The sequence below is a fragment of the Schistocerca gregaria genome, unplaced genomic scaffold (genome assembly GCF_023897955.1).
Source record: "Schistocerca gregaria isolate iqSchGreg1 unplaced genomic scaffold, iqSchGreg1.2 ptg000178l, whole genome shotgun sequence".
In the NCBI taxonomy this organism is placed as follows: domain Eukaryota; kingdom Metazoa; phylum Arthropoda; class Insecta; order Orthoptera; family Acrididae; genus Schistocerca; species Schistocerca gregaria.
The window spans coordinates 11,861,843-11,885,125 of record NW_026061728.1 but is presented as its reverse complement, the minus strand read 5'-3'; the positions used below and the strand labels follow the sequence as shown (position 1 = coordinate 11,885,125).

General features: G+C 46.2%; 2 non-coding genes across 2 annotated transcripts; both read right to left on the bottom strand.

Moving 5' to 3' along the window:
* Positions 1-19,352: 19,352 nt before the first annotated feature.
* Trnak-cuu (transfer RNA lysine (anticodon CUU)) lies at positions 19,353-19,425 on the bottom strand. Its single transcript has one exon. It is a non-coding gene; the product is annotated as a tRNA-Lys (tRNA).
* Positions 19,426-22,406: 2,981 nt separating this feature from the next.
* Positions 22,407-22,479, bottom strand: Trnak-cuu (transfer RNA lysine (anticodon CUU)). Its single transcript has one exon. It is a non-coding gene; the product is annotated as a tRNA-Lys (tRNA).
* Positions 22,480-23,283: the final 804 nt, after the last annotated feature.

Below are 23,283 nucleotides of genomic sequence, written 5' to 3'. Positions count from 1 at the left end.
AGAGCATTTCCAAGCAAAAAATGGTCAACAGCAACATTCAGACGGTTTCGTACTGCTCAATTGCTACATTAAAACGGTATGTTTCTTTTTCAGAACTGGGAAAAAACGAGCGTGACAACATTCGAACCTGTAATCCTCAGATCCGAAGTCCGACGCCTTATCCGTTAGGCCACATGGTCACTGACTACAAACTATGTCATGTATACGACTCATCTCGAAACGCTCACACCCCTGAGGATTTGTGTTTTCGTTCTACACAGCCGCTGCCCCTTGCTCTTTCCCACCCATTCGTTACATTCAACCTCTTACGAGACCGACCAAATATAGACTGAGAAACAAGACCACACACTTTGTGCATTCGGAATCCAAGGCAGGGCGTCCCTCGCCGCATTTGCTACGATAGCCATTTGCCACTTCTGCAGAAGCGGCGGCGGCGGCGACGACGACGACGACGACGACGACCGCGAGATGCTCTGAGATATGTGAGAAATACATCTATAAAATGTAATTCAGACTGCCTCGTCCCACTTTATGCTGTACCGCTTTGGCAAATGCTTTATCTGCGCCATTCGCCTTAATCACATCTGAGAGTAATTCTTAAAAAAACGCCTGTCGCCAATTGTTCGTCATCACAGATACTGTTTGCTATACGGCCACGACGCGCAACTGATTTCCAAAATTCATCTATCTCCTGTGAGGATGGAACTTCCGATGCCTGGTTTATTAGAGCAGTGCTCTACCACTGAGCTAAAGAGGCACGGCCTAGTGGTACTCTTGGATACTTCGTCCTTACGGTCGTCTGCATCATCAGACTTCAGCTGACAACACTTCATATTACCGGCTAATATTTGCAGCTATGGCGACCCTTTACTGCTTGGCTACACATCTGACACGTAACCGATGTGCTCTCCAAACAACAACACTTGCATTTCACAACATGTCTTCCACACATGTCTACAAAATCACCTTCACATTCAAATACAGTTTCCTTGTGACTGACAGAGACGTAGGCAAAGTTTAAAGTTGCTATTTCCATTACATCTCGTTAATCAGAAAAACGGTAATTTACATCTGCAGCGGAACAAAATTCCGTTCCGCCCAGGGTGTGGCTCGAACCCACGACCCTAGGATTAAGAGTCTGACGGTCTACCGTCTGAGCTAGCCGGCTACCTCGTCGAATACCTGCCGGATAGCACGTCACACAGTACTCGTTTGGGTTGGGTGGTCCCATACAGAATCTCTCCATGCTGCCTAATGTTTTCCTAACTTCACACTCGTCACGTACTTCACTTTTATGTCATAATCATATCTGAGAGGTAAAGAAATTGCATGACAGCATGCAGAGCTAGTGGCGTCAAAATTAACACACATACTTTATGTGACTCAAAAGCCGAACGAGTTACTTTCCGACGTTGTTTTAGATGTGCAAGTGCCAGTCAAAACTCGCGGTGTCGGCACTCTGCCGACCATTTCGCTAGTTAACACCGGTCTTGTTGTGTGTGTTTCAAGCTCAAGAGCATTTCCAAGCAAAAAATAGTCAACAGCAACCTTCAGACGGTTTCGTACTGCTCAATTGCTACATTAAAACGGTATGTTTCTTTTTCAGAACTGGAAAAAAAAGGGCCGTGACAACATTCGAACCTGTAATCATCAGATCCGAAGTCCGACGCCTTATCCATTAGGCCACATGGTCACTGACGACCAGCTATGTCATGTATACGACTCATCTCGAAACGCTCACACCCCTGAGGATTTGTGTTTTCGTTCTACACAGCCGCTGCCCCTTGCTCTTTCCCACCCATTCGTTACATTCAACCTCTTACGAGACCGACCAAATATAAACTGAGAAACAAGACCACACACTTTGTGCATTCGGAATCCAAGGCAGGGCGTCCCTCGCCGCATTTGCTACGATACCATTTGCTACTTCTGCAGAAGCGGCGGTGGCGACGACGACGACGACGACGACGACGACCGCGAGAGGCTCTGAGATATGTGAGAAATACATCTATAAAATGTAATTCAGACTGCCTCGTCCCACTTTATGCTGTACCGCTTTGGCAAATGCTTTATCTGCGCCATTCGCCTTAATCACATCTGAGAGTAATTCTTAAAAAAACGCCTGTCGCTAATTGTTCGTCATCACAGATACTGTTTGCTATACGGCCACGACGCGCAACTGATTTCCAAAATTCATCTTTCTCCTGTGAGGATGGAACTTCCGATGCCTGGTTTATTAGAGCAGTGCTCTACCACTGAGCTAAAGAGGCGCGGCCTAGTGGTACTTCTGGGTACTTCGTCCTTACGGTCGTCTGCATCATCAGACTTCAGCTGACAACACTTCATATTACCGGCTAATATTTGCAGCTATGGCGACCCATTACTGCTTGGCTACACATCTGACACGTAACCGATGTGCTTTCCAAACAACAACACTTGCATTTCAGAACATGTCTTCCACACATGTCTACAAAATCACCTTCACATTCAAATACAGTTTTCTTGTGACTGACAGAGACGTAGGCAAAGTTTAAAGTTGCTATTTCCATTACATCTCGTTAATCTGAAAAACGGTAATTTACATCTGCAGCGGAACAAAATTCCGTTCCGCCCAGCGTGTGGCTCGAACCCACGATCCTAGGATTAAGAGTCTGACGCTCTACCGACTGAGCTAGCCGGCTACCTCGTTGAATACCTTCCGGAAGGAACGTCACACAGTACTCGTTTGGTTGGGTGGTCCCATACAGAAACTCTCCGTGCTGCCTAATGTTTTCCTAACGTCACACTCGTCACGTACTTCACTTTTATGTCATAATCATTTCTGAGAGGTAAAGAAATTGCATGACAGCATGCAGAGCAAGTGGCGTACAAATTAACACACATACTTTATGTGACTCAAAAGCCGAACGAGTTACTTTCTCGTCGTTGTTTTAGATGTGCAAGTGCCAGTCAAAACTCGCGGTGTCGGCACTCTGCTGACCATTTCGCTAGTTAACACCGGTCTTAATGTGTGTTTCAAGCTCAAGAGCATTTCCAAGCAAAAAATGGTCAACAGCAACATTCAGACGGTTTCGTACTGCTCAATTGCTACATTAAAACGGTATGTTTCTTTTTCAGAACTGGGAAAAAACGAGCGTGACAACATTCGAACCTGTAATCCTCAAATCCGAAGTCCGACGCCTTATCCGTTAGGCCACATGGTCACTGACTACATACTATGTCATGTATACGACTCATCTCGAAACGCTCACACCCCTGAGGATTTGTGTTTTCGTTCTACACAGCCGCTGCCCCTTGCTCTTTCCCACCCATTCGTTACATTCAACCTCTTACGAGACCGACCAAATATAGACTGAGAAACAAGACCACACACTTTGTGCATTCGGAATCGAAGGCAGGGCGTCCCTCGCCGCATTTGCTACGATAGCCATTTGCTACTTCTGCAGAAGCGGCGGCGACGACGACGACGACGACGACCGCGAGAGGCTCTGAGATATGTGAGAAATACATCTATAAAATGTAATTCAGACTGCCTCGTCCCACTTTATGCTGTACCGCTTTGGCAAATGCTTTATCTGCACCATTCGCCTTAATCACATCTGAGAGTAATTCTTAAAAAAACGCCTGTCGCTAATTGTTCGTCATCACAGATACTGTTTGCTATACGGCCACGACGCGCAACTGATTTCCAAAATTCATCTTTCTCCTGTGAGGATGGAACTTCCGATGCCTGGTTTATTAGAGCAGTGCTCTACCACTGAGCTAAAGAGGCGCGGCCTAGTGGTACTTTTGGGTACTTCGTCCTTACGGTCGTCTGCATCATCAGACTTCAGCTGACAACACTTCATATTACCGGCTAATATTTGCAGCTATGGCGACCCATTACTGCTTGGCTACACATCTGACACGTAACCGATGTGCTTTCCAAACAACAACACTTGCATTTCAGAACATGTCTTCCACACATGTCTACAAAATCACCTTCACATTCAAATACAGTTTCCTTGTGACTGACAGAGACGTAGGCAAAGTTTACAGTTGCTATTTCCATTACATCTCGTTAATCTGAAAAACGGTAATTTACATCTGCAGCGGAACAAAATTCCGTTCCGCCCAGCGTGTGGCTCGAACCCACGATCCTAGGATTAAGAGTCTGACGCTCTACCGACTGAGCTAGCCGGCTACCTCGTTGAATACCTGCCGGATGGAACGTCACACAGTACTCGTTTGGTTGGGTGGTCCCATACAGAAACTCTCCATGCTGCCTAATGTTTTCCTAACGTCACACTCGTCACGTACTTCACTTTTATGTCATAATCATTTCTGAGAGGTAAAAAAATTGCATGACAGCATGCAGAGCAAGTGGCGTACAAATTAACACACATACTTTATGTGACTCAAAAGCCGAACGAGCTACTTTCTCGTCGTTGTTTTAGATGTGCCAGTGCCATTCAAAACTCGCGGTGTCGGCACTCTGCTGACCATTTCGCTAGTTAACACCGGTCTTAATGTGTGTTTCAAGCTCAAGAGCATTTCCAAGCAAAAAATGGTCAACAGCAACATTCAGACGGTTTCGTACTGCTCAATTGCTACATTAAAACGGTATGTTTCTTTTTCAGAACTGGGAAAAAACGAGCGTGACAACATTCGAACCTGTAATCATCAGATCCGAAGTCCGACGCCTTATCCGTTAGGCCACATGGTCACTGACTACAAACTATGTCATGTATACGACTCATCTCGAAACGCTCACACCCCTGAGGATTTGTGTTTTCGTTCTACACAGCCGCTGCCCCTTGCTCTTACCCACCCATTCGTTACATTCAACCTCTTACGAGACCGACCAAATATAAACTGAGAAACAAGACCACACACTTTGTGCATTCGGAATCCAAGGCAGGGCGTCCCTCGCCGCATTTGCTACGATGGCCATTTGCTACTTCTGCAGAAGCGGCGGTGGCGACGACGACGACGACGACGACGACGACGACGACGACGACCACCGCGAGAGGCTCTGAGATATGTGAGAAATACATCTATAAAATGTAATTAAGACTGCCTCGTCCCACTTTATGCTGTACCGCTTTGGCAAATGCTTTATCTGCGCCATTCGCCTTAATCACATCTGAGAGTAATTCTTAAAAAAACGCCTGTCGCTAATTGTTCGTCATCACAGGTACTGTTTGCTATACAGCCACGACGCGCAACTGATTTCCAAAATTCATCTTTCTCCTGTGAGGATGGAACTTCCGATGCCTGGTTAATTAGAGCAGTGCTCTACCACTGAGCTAAAGAGGCGCGGCCTAGTGGTACTTTTGGGTACTTCGTCCTTACGGTCGTCTGCATCATCAGACTTCAGCTGACAACACTTCATATTACCGGCTAATATTTGCAGCTATGGCGACCCATTACTGCTTGGCTACACATCTGACACGTAACCGATGTGCTCTCCAAACAACAACACTTGCATTTCAGAACATGTCTTCCACACATGTCTACAAAATCACCTTCACATTCAAATACAGTTTCCTTGTGACTGACAGAGACGTAGGCAAAGTTTAAAGTTGCTATTTCCATTACATCTCGTTAATCAGAAAAACGGTAATTTACATCTGCAGCGGAACAAAATCCCGTTCCGCCCAGCGTGTGGCTCGAACCCACGACCCTAGGATTAAGAGCCTGACGCTCTACCGACTGAGCTAGCCGGCTACCTCGTTGAATACCTGCCGGATAGCACGTCACACAGTACTCGTTTGGTTGGGTGGTCCCATACAGAAACTCTCCATGCTGCCTAATGTTTTCCTAACGTCACACTCGTCACGTACTTCACTTTTATGTCATAATCATTTCTGAGAGGTAAAGAAATTGCATGACAGCATGCAGAGCTAGTGGCGTACAAATTAACACACATACTTTATGTGACTCAAAAGCCGAACGAGTTACTTTCTCGTCGTTGTTTTAGATGTGCAAGTGCCAGTCAAAACTCGCGGTGTCGGCACTCTGCTGACCATTTCGCTAGTTAACACCGGTCTTGTTATGTGTGTTTCAAGCTCAAGAGCATTTCCAAGCAAAAAATGGTCAACAGCAACATTCAGACGGTTTCGTACTGCTCAATTGCTACATTAAAACGGTATGTTTCTTTTTCAGAACTGGAAAAAAACGAGCGTGACAACACTCGAACCTGTAATCATCAGATCCGAAGTCCAACGCCTTATCCATTAGGCCACATAGTCACTGACAACCAACTATGTCATGTATACGACTCATCTCGAAACGCTCACACCCCTGAGGATTTGTGTTTTCGTTCTACACAGCCGCTGCCCCTTGCTCTTTCCCACCCACTCGTTACATTCAACCTCTTACGAGACCGACCAAATATAGACTGAGAAACAAGACCACACACTTTGTGCATTCGGAATCGAAGGCAGGGCGTCCCTCGCCGCATTTGCTACGATAGCCATTTCCTACTTCTGCAGAAGCGGCGGCGGGGGCGGCGGCGACGACGACGACGACGACGACGACGACCGCGAGAGGCTCTGAGATATGTGAGAAATACATCTATAAAATGTAATTCAGACTGCCTCGTCCCACTTTATGCTGTACCGCTTTGGCAAATGCTTTATCTGCGCCATTCGCCTTAATCACATCTGAGAGTAATTCTTAAAAAAACGCCTGTCGCTAATTGTTCGTCGTCACAGATACTGTTTGCTATACGGCCACGACGCGCAACTGATTTCCAAAATTCATCAATCTCCTGTGAGGATGGAACTTCCGATGCCTGGTTTATTAGAGCAGTGCTCTACCACTGAGCTAAAGAGGCGCGGCCTAGCGGTACTCTTGGATACTTCGTCCTTACGGTCGTCTGCATCATCAGACTTCAGCTGACAACACTTCATATTACCGGCTAATATTTGCAGCTATGGCGACCCTTTACTGCTTGGCTACACATCTGACACGTAACCGATGTGCTCTCCAAACAACAACACTTGCATTTCAGAACATGTCTTCCACACATGTCTACAAAATCACCTTCACATTCAAATACAGTTTCCTTGTGAGTGACAGAGACGTAGGCAAAGTTTAAAGTTGCTATTTCAATTACATCTCGTTAATCAGAAAAACGGTAATTTACATCTGCAGCGGAACAAAATTCCGTTCCGCCCAGCGTGTGGCTCGAACCCACGACCCTAGGATTAAGAGTCTGACGGTCTACCGTCTGAGCTAGCCGGCTACCTCGTCGAATACCTGCCGGATAGCACGTTACACAGTACTCGTTTGGGTTGGGTGGTCCCATACAGAATCTCTCCATGCTGCCTAATGTTTTCCTAACGCCACACTCGTCACGTACTTCACTTTTATATCATAATCATTTCTGAGAGGTAAAGAAATTGCATGACAGCATGCAGAGCTAGTGGCGTCAAAAGTAACACACATACTTTATGTGACTCAAAAGCCGAACGAGTTACTTTCCGACGTTGTTTTAGATGTGCAAGTGCCAGTCAAAACTCGCGGGGTCGGCACTCTGCCGACCATTTCGCTAGTTAACACCGGTCTTGTTGTGTGTGTTTCAAGCTCAATAGCATTTCCAAGCAAAAAATGGTCAACAGCAACCTTCTGACGGTTTCGTACTGCTCAATTGCTACATTAAAACGGTATGTTTCTTTTTCAGAACTGGAAAAAAAGGGCCGTGACAACATTCGAACCTGTAATCATCAGATCCGAAGTCCGACGCCTTATCAATTAGGCCACATGGTCACTGACCACCAGCTATGTCATGTATACGACTCATCTCGAAACGCTCACACCCCTGAGGATTTGTGTTTTCGTTCAACACAGCCGCTGCCCCTTGCTCTTTCCCACCCATTCGTTACATTCAACCTCTTACGAGACCGACCAAATATAGACTGAGAAACAAGACCACACACTTTGTGCATTCGGAATCCAAGGCAGGGCGTCCCTCGCCGCATTTGCTACGATGGCCATTTGCTACTTCTGCAGAAGCGGTGGCGGCGACGACGACGACGACGACGACGACGACGACGACGACCACCGCGAGAGGCTCTGAGATATGTGAGAAATACATCTATAAAATGTAATTAAGACTGCCTCGTCCCATTTTATGCTGTACCGCTTTGGCAAATGCTTTATCTGCGCCATTCGCCTTAATCACATCTGAGAGTAATTCTTAAAAAAACGCCTGTCGCTAATTGTTCGTCATCACAGATACTGTTTGCTATACGGCCACGACGCGCAACTGATTTCCAAAATTCATCTTTCTCCTGTGAGGATGGAACCTCCGATGCCTGGTTTATTAGAGCAGTGCTCTACCACTGAGCTAAAGAGGCGCGGCCTAGTGGTACTTTTGGGTACTTCGTCCTTACGGTCGTCTGCATCATCAGACTTCAGCTGACAACACTTCATATTACCGGCTAATATTTGCAACTATGGCGACCCATTACTGCTTGGCTACACATCTGACACGTAACCGATGTGCTCTCCAAACAACAACACTTGCATTTCAGAACATGTCTTCCACACATGTCTACAAAATCACCTTCACATTCAAATACAGTTTCCTTGTGACTGACAGAGACGTAGGCAAAGTTTAAAGTTGCTATTTCCATTACATCTCGTTAATCTGAAAAACGGTAATTTACATCTGCAGCGGAACAAAATTCCGTTCCGCCCAGCGTGTGGCTCGAACCCACGAGCCTAGGATTAAGAGTCTGACGCTCTACCGACTGAGCTAGCCGGCTACCTCGTTGAATACCTGCTGGTTAGCACGTCACACAGTACTCGTTTGGTTGGGTGGTCCCATACAGAATCTCTCCATGCTGCCTAATGTTTTCCTAACGTCACACTCGTCACGCACTTCACTTTTATGTCATAATCATTTCTGAGAGGTAAAGAAATTGCATGACAGCATGCAGAGCTAGTGGCGTACAAATTAACACACATACTTTATGTGACTCAAAAGCCGAACGAGTTACTTTCTCGTCATTGTTTTAGATGTGCAAGTGCCAGTCAAAACTCGCGGTGTCGGCACTCTGCTGACCATTTCGCTAGTTAACACCGGTCTTGTTGTGTGTTTCAAGCTCAAGAGCATTGCCAAGCAAAAAATGGTCAACAGCAACATTCAGACGGTTTCGTACTGCTCAATTGCTACATTAAAACAGTATGTTTCTTTTTCAGAACTGGAAAAAAACGAGCGTGACAACATTCGAACCTGTAATCATCAGATCCGAAGTCCGACGCCTTATCCGTTAGGCCACATGGTCACTTACTACAATCTATGTCATGTATACGATTCATCTCGAAACGCTCACACCCCTGAGGATTTGTGTTTTCGTTCTACACAGCCGCTGCCCCTTGCTCTTTCCCACCCATTCGTTACATTCAACCTCTTACGAGACCGACCAAATATAGACTGAGAAACAAGACCACACACTTTGTGAATTCAGAATCGAAGGCAGGGCGTTCCTCGCCGCATTTGCTACGATACCCATTTGCTACTTCTGCAGAAGCGGCGACGACGACGACGACGACGACGACGACGACGACGACGACCGCGAGAGGCTCTGAGATATGTGAGAAATACATCTATAAAATGTAATTCAGACTGCCTCGTCCCACTTTATGCTGTACCGCTTTGGCAAATGCTTTATCTGCGCCATTCGCCTTAATCACATCTGAGAGTAATTCTTAAAAAAACGCCTGTCGCTAATTGTTCGTCATCACAGATACTGTTTGCTATACGGCCACGACGCGCAACTGATTTCCAAAATTCATCTTTCTCCTGTGAGGATGGAACTTCCGATGCCTGGTTTATTAGAGCAGTGCTCTACCACTGAGCTAAAGAGGCGCGGCCTAGTGGTACTTTTGGGTACTTCGTCCTTACGGTCGTCTGCATCATCAGACTTCAGCTGACAACACTTCATATTACCGGCTAATATTTGCAGCTATGGCGACCCATTACTGCTTGGCTACACATCTGACACGTAACCGATGTGCTCTCCAAACAACAACTCTTGCATTTCATAACATGTCTTCCACACATGTCTACAAAATCACCTTCACATTCAAATACAGTTTCCTTGTGAGTGATAGAGACGTAGGCAAAGTTTAAAGTTGCTATTTCCATTACATCTCGTTAATCAGAAAAACGGTAATTTACATCTGCAGCGGAACAAAATTCCGTTCCGTTCCGCCCAGCGTTTGGCTCGAACCCACGACCCGAGGATTAAGAGTCTGACGCTCTACCGAATGAGGTAGCCAGCTACCTCGTTGAATACCTGCCGGATAGCACGTCACACAGTACTCGTTTGGTTGGGTGGTCCCATACAGAATCTCTCCATGCTGCCTAATGTTTTCCTAACGTCACACTCGTCACGTACTTCACTTTTATGTCATAATCATTTCTGAGAGGTAAAGAAATTGCATGACAGCATGCAGAGCTAGTGGCGTCAAAATTAACACACATACTTTATGTGACTCAAAAGCCGAACGAGTTACTTTCCGTCGTTGTTTTAGATGTGCAAGTGCCAGTCAAAACTCGCGGTGTCGGCACTCTGCTGACCATTTCGCTAGTTAACACCGGTCTTGTTGTGTGTGTTTCAAGCTCAAGAGCATTTCCAAGCAAAAAATGGTCAACAGCAACCTTCAGACGGTTTCGTACTGCTCAATTGCTACATTAAAACGGTATGTTTCTTTTTCAGAACTGGAAAAAAAAGGGCCGTGACAACATTCGAACCTGTAATCATCAGATCCGAAGTCCGACGCCTTATCCATTAGGCCACATGGTCACTGACGACCAGCAATGTCATGTATACGACTCATCTCGAAACGCTCACACCCCTGAGGATTTGTGTTTTCGTTCTACACAGCCGCTGCCCCTTGCTCTTTCCCACCCATTCGTTACATTCAACCTCTTACGAGACCGACCAAATATAGACTGAGAAACAAGACCACACACTTTGTGCATTCGGAATCCAAGGCAGGGCGTCCCTCGCCGCATTTGCTACGATGGCCATTTGCTACTTCTGCAGAAGCGGTGGCGGCGACGACGACGACGACGACGACGACGACGACGACGACGACGACGACGACCGCGAGAGGCTCTGAGATATGTGAGAAATACATCTATAAAATGTAATTCAGACTGCCTCGTCCCATTTTATGCTGTACCGCTTTGGCAAATGCTTTATCTGCGCCATTCGCCTTAATCACACCTGAGAGTAATTCTTAAAAAAACGCCTGTCGCTAATTGTTCGTCATCACAGATACTGTTTGCTATACGGCCACGACGCGCAACTGATTTCCAAAATTCATCTTTCTCCTGTGAGGATGGAACTTCCGATGCCTGGTTTATTAGAGCAGTGCTCTACCACTGAGCTAAAGAGGCACGGCCTAGTGGTACTTTTGGGTACTTCGTCCTTACGGTCGTCTGCATCATCAGACTTCAGCTGACAACACTTCATATTACCGGCTAATATTTGCAGCTATGGCGACCCATTACTGCTTGGCTACACATCTGACACGTAACCGATGTGCTCTCCAAACAACAACACTTGCATTTCAGAACATGTCTTCCACACATGTCTACAAAATCACCTTCACATTCAAATAAAGTTTCCTTGTGACTGACAGAGAGGTAGGCAAAGTTTAAAGTTGCTATTTCCATTACATCTCGTTAATCAGAAAAACGGTAATTTACATCTGCAGCGGAACAAAATTCCGTTCCGCCCAGCGTGTGGCTCGAACCCACGACCCTAGGATTAAGAGTCTGACGCTCTACAGACTGAGCTAGCCGGCTACCTCGTTGAATACCTGCCGGATAGCACGTCACACAGTACTCGTTTGGTTGGGTGGTCCCATACAGAATCTCTCCATGCTGCCTAATGTTTTCCTAACGTCACACTCGTCACGTACTTCACTTTTATGTCATAATCATTTCTGAGAGGTAAAGAAATTGCATGACAGCATGCAGAGCTAGTGGCGTCAAAATTAATACACATACTTTATGTGACTCAAAAGCCGAACGAGTTACTTTCTCGTCGTTGTTTTAGATGTGCAAGTGCCAGTCAAAACTCGCGGTGTCGGCACTCTGCTGACCATTTCGCTAGTTAACACCGGTCTTGTTGTGTGTGTTTCAAGCTCAAGAGCATTTCCAAGCAAAAAATGGTCAACAGCAACATTCAGACGGTTTCGTACTGCTCAATTGCTACATTAAAACGGTATGTTTCTTTTTCAGAACTGGAAAAAAAAGGGCCGTGACAACATTCGAACCTGTAATCATCAGATCCGAAGTCCGACGCCTTACCCATTAGGCCACATGGTCACTGACGACCAGCTATGTCATGTATACGACTCATCTCGAAACGCTCACACCCCTGAGGATTTGTGTTTTCGTTCAACACAGCCGCTGCCCCTTGCTCTTTCCCACCCATTCGTTACATTCAACCTCTTACGAGACCGACCAAATATAAACTGAGAAACAAGACCACACACTTTGTGCATTCGGAATCGAAGGCAGGGCGTCCCTCGCCGCATTTGCTACGATAGCCATTTGCTACTTCTGCAGAAGCGGCGGCGGCGGCGACGACGACGACGACGACCGCGAGAGGCTCTGATATATGTGAGAAATGCATTTATAAAATGTAATTCAGACTGCCTCGTCCCACTTTATGCTGTACTGCTTTGGCAAATGCTTTATCTGCGCCATTCGCCTTAATCACATCTGAGAGTAATTCTTAAAAAAACGCCTGTCGCTAATTGTTCGTCATCACAGATACTGTTTGCTATACGGCCACGACGCGCAACTGATTTCCAAAATTCATCTTTCTCCTGTGAGGATGGAACTTCCGATGCCTGGTTCATTAGAGCAGTGCTCTACCACTGAGCTAAAGAGGCGCGGCCTAGTGGTACTTTTGGGTACTTCGTCCTTACGGTCGTCTGCATCATCAGACTTCAGCTGACAACACTTCATATTACCGGCTAATATTTGCAGCTATGGCGACCCATTACTGCTTGGCTACACATCTGACACGTAACCGATGTGCTCTCCAAACAACAACACTTGCATTTCAGAACATGTCTTCCACACATGTCTACAAAATCACCTTCACATTCAAATACAGTTTCCTTGTGACTGACAGAGACGTAGGCAAAGTTTAAAGTTGCTATTTCCATTACATCTCGTTAATCAGAAAAACGGTAATTTACATCTGCAGCGGAACAAAATTCCGTTCCGCCCAGCGTGTGGCTCGAACCCACGACCCTAGGATTAAGAGTCTGACGCTATACCGACTGAGCTAGCCGGCTACCTCTTTGAATACCTGCCGGATAGCACGTCACACAGTACTCGTTTGTTTGGGTGGTACCGTACAGAATCTCTCCATGCTGCCTAATGTTTTCCTAACGTCACACTCGTCACGTACTTCACTTTTATGTCATAATCACTTCTGAGAGGTAAAGAAATTGCATGACAGCATGCAGAGCTAGTGGCGTACAAATTAACACACATACTTTATGTGACTCAAAAGCCGAACGAGTTACTTTCTCGTCGTTGTTTTAGATGTGCAAGTGCCAGTCAAAACTCGCGGTGTCGGCACTCTGCTGACCATTTCGCTAGTTAACACCGGTCTTGTTGTGTGTTTCAAGCTCAAGAGCATTTCCAAGCAAAAAATGGTCAACAGCAACATTCAGACCGTTTCGTACTGCTCAATTGCTACATTAAAACGGTATGTTTCTTTTTCAGAACTGGAAAAAAAACGAGTGTGACAACATTCGAAACTGTAATCATCAGATCCGAAGTCCGACGCCTTATCCGTTAGGCCACATGGTCACTTACTACAATCTATGTCATGTATACGATTCATCTCGAAACGCTCACACCCCTGAGGATTTGTGTTTTCGTTCTACACAGCCGCTGCCCCTTGCTCTTTCCCACCCATTCGTTACATTCAACCTCTTACGAGACCGACCAAATATAGACTGAGAAACAAGACCACACACTATGTGCATTCGGAATCGAAGGCAGGGCGTCCCTCGCCGCATTTGCTACGATAGCCATTTGCTACTTCTGCAGAAGCCGCGGCGGCGACGACGACGACGACGACGACGACGACGACCGCGAGAGGCTCTGAGATATGTGAGAAATGCATCTATAAAATCTAATTCAGACTGCCTCGTCCCACTTTATGCTGTACTGCTTTGGCAAATGCTTTATCTGCGCCATTCGCCTTAATCACATCTGAGAGTAATTCTTAAAAAAACGCCTGTCGCTAATTGTTCGTCATCACAGATACTGTTTGCTATACGGCCACGACGCGCAACTGATTTCCAAAATTCATCTTTCTCCTGTGAGGATGGAACTTCCGATGCCTGGTTTATTAGAGCAGTGCTCTACCACTGAGCTAAAGAGGCGCGGCCTAGTGGTACTTTTAGGTACTTCGTCCTTACGGTCGTCTGCATCATCAGACTTCAGCTGACAACACTTCATATTACCGGCTAATATTTGCAGCTATGGCGACCCATTACTGCTTGGCTACACATCTGACACGTAACCGATGTGCTCTCCAAACAACAACACTTGCATTTCAGAACATGTCTTCCACACATGTCTACAAAATCACCTTCACATTCAAATACAGTTTCCTTGTGACTGACAGAGACGTAGGCAAAGTTTAAAGTTGCTATTTCCATTACATCTCGTTAATCAGAAAAACGGTAATTTACATCTGCAGCGGAACAAAATTCCGTTCCGCCCAGCGTGTGGCTCGAACCCACGACCCTAGGATTAAGAGTCTGACGGTCTAGCGTCTGAGCTAGCCGGCTACCTCGTTGAATACCTGCCGGATAGCACGTCACACAGTACTCGTTTGGTTGGGTGGTACCATACAGAATCTCTCCATGCTGCCTAATGTTTTCCTAACGTCACACTCGTCACGTACTTCACTTTTATGTCATAATCATTTCTGAGAGGTAAAGAAATTGCATGACAGCATGCAGAGCTAGTGGCGTACAAATTAACACACATACTTTATGTGACTCAAAAGCCGAACGAGTTACTTTCTCGTCGTTGTTTTAGATGTGCAAGTGCCAGTCAAAACTCGCGGTGTCGGCACTCTGCTGACCATTTCGCTAGTTAACACCGGTCTTGTTGTGTGTGTTTCAAGCTCAAGAGCATTTCCAAGCAAAAATGGTCAACAGCAACATTCAGACCGTTTCGTACTGCTCGATTGCTACATTAAAACGGTATGTTTCTTTTTCAGAACTGGAAAAAAAAGGGCCGTGACAACATTCGAACCTGTGATCATCAGATCCGAAGTCCGACGCCTTATCCATTAGGCCACATGGTCACTGACGACCAGCTATGTCATGTATATGACTCATCTCGAAACGCTCACACCCCTGAGGATTTGTGTTTTCGTTCTACACAGCCGCTGCCCCTTGCTCTTTCCCACCCATTCGTTACATTCAACCTCTTACGAGACCGACCAAATATAGACTGAGAAACAAGACCACACACTTTGTGCATTCGGAATCGAAGGCAGGGCGTCCCTCGCCGCATTTGCTACGATACCCATTTGCTACTTCTGCAGAAGCGGCGGCGGCGACGACGACGACGACGACGACGACGACGACGACGACGACGACGACGACGACCGCGAGAGGCTCTGAGATATGTGAGAAATACATCTATAAAATGTAATTCAGACTGCCTCGTCCCACTTTATGCTGTACCGCTTTGGCAAATGCTTTATCTGCGCCATTCGCCTTAATCACATCTGAGAGTAATTCTTAAAAAAACGCCTGTCGCTAATTGTTCGTCATCACAGATACTGTTTGCTATACGGCCACGACGCGCAACTGATTTCCAAAATTCATCTATCTCCTGTGAGGATGGAACTTCCGATGCCTGGTTTATTAGAGCAGTGCTCTACCACTGAGCTAAAGAGGCGTGGCCTAGCGGTACTCTTGGATACTTCGTCCTTACGGTCGTCTGCATCATCAGACTTCAGCTGACAACACTTCATATTACCGGCTAATATTTGCAGCTATGGCGACCCATTACTGCTTGGCTACACATCTGACACGTAACCGATGTGCTCTCCAAACAACAACACTTGCATTTCAGAACATGTCTTCCACACATGTCTACAAAATCACCTTCACATTCAAATACAGTTTCCTTGTGACTGACAGAGACGTAGGCAAAGTTTAAAGTTGCTATTTCCATTACATCTCGTTAATCAGAAAAACGGTAATTTACATCTGCAGCGGAACAAAATTCCGATCCGCCCAGCGTGTCGCTCGAACCCACGACACTAGGATTAAGAGTCTGACGGTCTACCGTCTGAGCTAGCCGGCTACCTCGTTGAATACCTGCCGGATAGCACGTCACACAGTACTCGTTTGGGTTGGGTGGACCCATACAGAATCTCTCCATGCTGCCTAATGTTTTCCTAACGTCACACTCGTCACGTACTTCACTTTTATGTCATAATCATTTCTGAGAGGTAAAGAAATTGCATGACATCATGCAGAGCTAGTGGCGTCAAAATTAACACACATACTTCATGTGACTCAAAAGCCGAACGAGTTACTTTCCGACGTTGTTTTAGATGTGCAAGTGCCAGTCAAAACTCGCGGTGTCGGCACTCTGCCGACCATTTCGCTAGTTAACACCGGTCTTCTTGTTTGTGTTTCAAGCTCAAGAGCATTTCCAAGCAAAAAATGGTCAACAGCAACATTCAGACGGTTTCGTACTGCTCAATTGCTACATTAAAACGGTATGTTTCTTTTTCAGAACTGGAAAAAAAAAGGGCCGTGACAACATTCGAAACTGTAATCATCAGATCCTTAGTCCGACGCCTTATCCATTAGGCCACATGGTCACTGACGACCAGCTATGTCATGTATACGACTCATCTCGAAACGCTCACACCCCTGAGGATTTGTGTTTTCGTTCTACACAGCCGCTGCCCCTTGCTCTATCCCACCCATTCGTTACATTCAACCTCTTACGAGACCGACCAAATATAAACTGAGAAACAAGACCACACACTTTGTGCATTCGGAATCGAAGGCAGGGCGTCCCTCGCCGCATTTGCTACGATGGCCATTTGCTACTTCTGCAGAAGCGGCGGCGGCGACGACGACGACGACGGACGACGACGACGACGACGACCGCGAGAGGCTCTGAGATATGTGAGAAATACATCTATAAAATGTAATTCAGACTGCCTCGTCCCACTTTATGCTGTACCGCTTGTCAAATGCTTTATCTGCGCCATTCGCCTTAATCACATCTGAGAGTAATTCTTAAAAAAACGCCTGTCGCTAATTGTTCGTCATCACAGATACTGTTTGCTATACGGCCACGACGCGCAACTGATTTCCAAAATTCATCTTTCTCCTGTGAGGATGGAACTTCCGATGCCTGGTTTATTAGAGCAGTGCTCTACCACTGAGCTAAAGAGGCGCGGCCTAGTGGTACTTTTGGGTACTTCGTCCTTACGGTCGTCTGCATCATCAGACTTCAGCTGACAACACTTCATATTACCGGCTAATATTTGCAGCTATGGCGACCCATTACTGCTTGGCTACACATCTGACACGTAACCGATGTGCTCTCCAAACAACAACACTTGCATTTCAGAACATGTCTTCCACACATGTCTACAAAATCACCTTCACATTCAAATACAGTTTCCTTGTGACTGACAGAGACGTAGGCAAAGTTTAAAGTTGCTATTTCCATTACATCTCGTTAATCAGAAAAACGGTAATTTACATCTGCAGCGGAACAAAATTCCGTTCCGCCCAGCGTGTGGCTCGAACCCAAAACCCTAGGATTGAGAGTCTGACGCTCTACCGACTGAGCTAGCCGACTACCTCGTTGAATACCTGCCGGATAGCACGTCACACAGTACTCGTTTGGTTGGGTGGTCCCATACAGAATCTCTCCATGCTGCCTAATGTTTTCCTAACGTCACACTCGTCACGTACTTCACTTTTATGTCACAATCATTTCTGAGAGGTAAAGAAATTGCATGACAGCATGCAGAGCTAGTGGCGTACAAATTAACACACAAACTTTATGTGACTCAAAAGCCGAACGAGTTACTTTCTCGTCGTTGTTTTAGATGTGCAAGTGCCAGTCAAAACTCGCGGTGTCGGCACTCTGCTGACCATTTCGCTAGTTAACACCGGTCTTGTTGTGTGTTTCAAGCTCAAGAGCATTTCCAAGCAAAAAATGGTCAACAGCAACATTCAGACCGTTTCGTACTGCTCAATTGCTACATTAAAACGGTATGTTTCTTTTTCAGAACTGGAAAAAAAACGAGCGTGACAACATTCGAAACTGTAATCATCAGATCCGAAGTCCGACGCCTTATCCATTAGGCCACATGGTCACTGACGACCAACTATGTCATGTATACGACTCATCTCGAAACGCTCACACCCCTGAGGATTTGTGTTTTCGTTCTACACAGCCGCTGCCCCTTGCTCTTTCCCACCCATTCGTTACATTCAACCTCTTACGAGACCGACCAAATATAGACTGAGAAACAAGACCACACACTTTGTGCATTCGGAATCGAAGGCAGGGCGCCCCTCGCCGCATTTGCTACGATGGCCATTTGCTACTTCTGCAGAAGCGGCGGCGGCGACGACGACGACGACGACGACGACGACGACGACGACGACGACGACCGCGAGAGGCTCTGAGATATGTGAGAAATACATCTATAAAATGTAATTCAGACTGCCTCGTCCCACTTTATGCTGTACCGCTTTGGCAAATGCTTTATCTGCGCCATTCGCCTTAATCACATCTGAGTGTAATTCTTAAAAAAACGCCTGTCGCTAATTGTTCGTCATCACAGATACTGTTTGCTATACGCCACGACGCGCAACTGATTTCCAAAATTCATCTTTCTTCTGTGAGGATGGAACTTCCGATGCCTGGTTTATTAGAGCAGTGCTCTACCACTGAGCTAAAGAGGCGCGGCCTAGCGGTACTCTTGGATACTTCGTCCTTACGGTCGTCTGCATCATCAGACTTCAGCTGACAACACTTCATATTACCGGCTAATATTTGCAGCTATGGCGACCCATTACTGCTTGGCTACACATCTGACACGTAACCGATGTGCTCTCCAAACAACAACACTTGCATTTCAGAACATGTCTTCCACACATGTCTACAAAATCACCTTCACATTCAAATACAGTTTCCTTTTGACTGACAGAGACGTAGGCAAAGTTTAAAGTTGCTATTTCCATTACATCTCGTTAATCTGAAAAACGGTAATTTACATCTGCAGCGGAACAAAATTCCGTTCCGCCCAGCGTGTGGCTCGAACCCACGACCCTAGGATTAAGAGTCTGACGCTCTACCGACTGAGCTAGCCGGCTACCTCGTTGAATACCTGCCGGATAGCACGTCACACAGTACTCGTTTGGTTGGGTGATCCCATACAGAATCTCTCCATGCTGCCTAATGTTTTCCTAACGTCACACTCGTCACGTACTTCACTTTTATGTCATAATCATTTCTGAGAGGTAAAGAAATTGCATGACAGCATGCAGAGCTAGTGGCGTACAAATTAACACACATACTTTATGTGACTCAAAAGCCGAACGAGTTACTTTCTCGTCGTTGTTTTAGATGTGCAAGTGCCAGTCAAAACTCGCGGTGTCGGCACTCTGCTGACCATTTCGCTAGTTAACACCGGTCTTGTTGTGTGTTTCAAGCTCAAGAGCATTTCCAAGCAAAAAATGGTCAACAGCAACATTCAGACCGTTTCGTACTGCTCAATTGCTACATTAAAACGGTATGTTTCTTTTTCAGAACTGGAAAAAAAAAGGGCCGTGACAACATTCGAAACTGTAATCATCAGATCCTTAGTCCGACGCCTTATCCATTAGGCCACATGGTCACTGACGACCAGCTATGTCATGTATACGACTCATCTCGAAACGCTCACACCCCTGAGGATTTGTGTTTTCGTTCTACACAGCCGCTGCCCCTTGCTCTATCCCACCCATTCGTTACATTCAACCTCTTACGAGACCGACCAAATATAAACTGAGAAACAAGACCACACACTTTGTGCATTCGGAATCGAAGGCAGGGCGTCCCTCGCCGCATTTGCTACGATGGCCATTTGCTACTTCTGCAGAAGCGGCGGCGGCGACGACGACGACGACGGACGACGACGACGACGACGACCGCGAGAGGCTCTGAGATATGTGAGAAATACATCTATAAAATGTAATTCAGACTGCCTCGTCCCACTTTATGCTGTACCGCTTGTCAAATGCTTTATCTGCGCCATTCGCCTTAATCACATCTGAGAGTAATTCTTAAAAAAACGCCTGTCGCTAATTGTTCGTCATCACAGATACTGTTTGCTATACGGCCACGACGCGCAACTGATTTCCAAAATTCATCTTTCTCCTGTGAGGATGGAACTTCCGATGCCTGGTTTATTAGAGCAGTGCTCTACCACTGAGCTAAAGAGGCGCGGCCTAGTGGTACTTTTGGGTACTTCGTCCTTACGGTCGTCTGCATCATCAGACTTCAGCTGACAACACTTCATATTACCGGCTAATATTTGCAGCTATGGCGACCCATTACTGCTTGGCTACACATCTGACACGTAACCGATGTGCTCTCCAAACAACAACACTTGCATTTCAGAACATGTCTTCCACACATGTCTACAAAATCACCTTCACATTCAAATACAGTTTCCTTGTGACTGACAGAGACGTAGGCAAAGTTTAAAGTTGCTATTTCCATTACATCTCGTTAATCAGAAAAACGGTAATTTACATCTGCAGCGGAACAAAATTCCGTTCCGCCCAGCGTGTGGCTCGAACCCAAAACCCTAGGATTGAGAGTCTGACGCTCTACCGACTGAGCTAGCCGACTACCTCGTTGAATACCTGCCGGATAGCACGTCACACAGTACTCGTTTGGTTGGGTGGTCCCATACAGAATCTCTCCATGCTGCCTAATGTTTTCCTAACGTCACACTCGTCACGTACTTCACTTTTATGTCACAATCATTTCTGAGAGGTAAAGAAATTGCATGACAGCATGCAGAGCTAGTGGCGTACAAATTAACACACAAACTTAATGTGACTCAAAAGCCGAACGAGTTACTTTCTCGTCGTTGTTTTAGATGTGCAAGTGCCAGTCAAAACTCGCGGTGTCGGCACTCTGCTGACCATTTCGCTAGTTAACACCGGTCTTGTTGTGTGTTTCAAGCTCAAGAGCATTTCCAAGCAAAAAATGGTCAACAGCAACATTCAGACGGTTTCGTACTGCTCAATTGCTACATTAAAACGGTATGTTTCTTTTTCAGAACTGGAAAAAAAACGAGCGTGACAACATTCGAAACTGTAATCATCAGATCCGAAGTCCGACGCCTTATCCATTAGGCCACATGGTCACTGACGACCAACTATGTCATGTATACGACTCATCTCGAAACGCTCACACCCCTGAGGATTTGTGTTTTCGTTCTACACAGCCGCTGCCCCTTGCTCTTTCCCACCCATTCGTTACATTCAACCTCTTACGAGACCGACCAAATATAGACTGAGAAACAAGACCACACACTTTGTGCATTCGGAATCGAAGGCAGGGCGCCCCTCGCCGCATTTGCTACGATGGCCATTTGCTACTTCTGCAGAAGCGGCGGCGGCGACGACGACGACGACGACGACGACGACGACGACGACGACGACGACGACCGCGAGAGGCTCTGAGATATGTGAGAAATACATCTATAAAATGTAATTCAGACTGCCTCGTCCCACTTTATGCTGTACCGCTTTGGCAAATGCTTTATCTGCGCCATTCGCCTTAATCACATCTGAGTGTAATTCTTAAAAAAACGCCTGTCGCTAATTGTTCGTCATCACAGATACTGTTTGCTATACGCCACGACGCGCAACTGATTTCCAAAATTCATCTTTCTTCTGTGAGGATGGAACTTCCGATGCCTGGTTTATTAGAGCAGTGCTCTACCACTGAGCTAAAGAGGCGCGGCCTAGCGGTACTCTTGGATACTTCGTCCTTACGGTCGTCTGCATCATCAGACTTCAGCTGACAACACTTCATATTACCGGCTAATATTTGCAGCTATGGCGACCCATTACTGCTTGGCTACACATCTGACACGTAACCGATGTGCTCTCCAAACAACAACACTTGCATTTCAGAACATGTCTTCCACACATGTCTACAAAATCACCTTCACATTCAAATACAGTTTCCTTTTGACTGACAGAGACGTAGGCAAAGTTTAAAGTTGCTATTTCCATTACATCTCGTTAATCTGAAAAACGGTAATTTACATCTGCAGCGGAACAAAATTCCGTTCCGCCCAGCGTGTGGCTCGAACCCACGACCCTAGGATTAAGAGTCTGACGCTCTACCGACTGAGCTAGCCGGCTACCTCGTTGAATACCTGCCGGATAGCACGTCACACAGTACTCGTTTGGTTGGGTGATCCCATACAGAATCTCTCCATGCTGCCTAATGTTTTCCTAACGTCACACTCGTCACGTACTTCACTTTTATGTCATAATCATTTCTGAGAGGTAAAGAAATTGCATGACAGCATGCAGAGCTAGTGGCGTACAAATTAACACACATACTTTATGTGACTCAAAAGCCGAACGAGTTACTTTCTCGTCGTTGTTTTAGATGTGCAAGTGCCAGTCAAAACTCGCGGTGTCGGCACTCTGCTGACCATTTCGCTAGTTAACACCGGTCTTGTTGTGTGTTTCAAGCTCAAGAGCATTTCCAAGCAAAAAATGGTCAACAGCAACATTCAGACCGTTTCGTACTGCTCAATTGCTACATTAAAACGGTATGTTTCTTTTTTAGAACTGGAAAAGAAACGAGCGTGACAACATTCGAAACTGTAATCATCAGATCCGAAGTCCGACGCCTTATCCATTAGGCCACATGGTCACTGACGACCATCTATGTCATGTATACGACTCATCTCGAAACGCTCACACCCCTGAGGATTTGTGTTTTCGTTCTACACAGCCGCTGCCCCTTGCTCTTTCCCACCCATTCGTTACATTCAACCTCTTACGAGACCGACCAAATATAGACTGAGAAACAAGACCACACACTTTGTGCATTCGGAATCGAAGGCAGGGCGTCCCTCGCCGCATTTGCTACGATGGCCATTTGCTACTTCTGCAGAAGCGGCGGCGGCGGCGTCGACGACGACGACGACGACC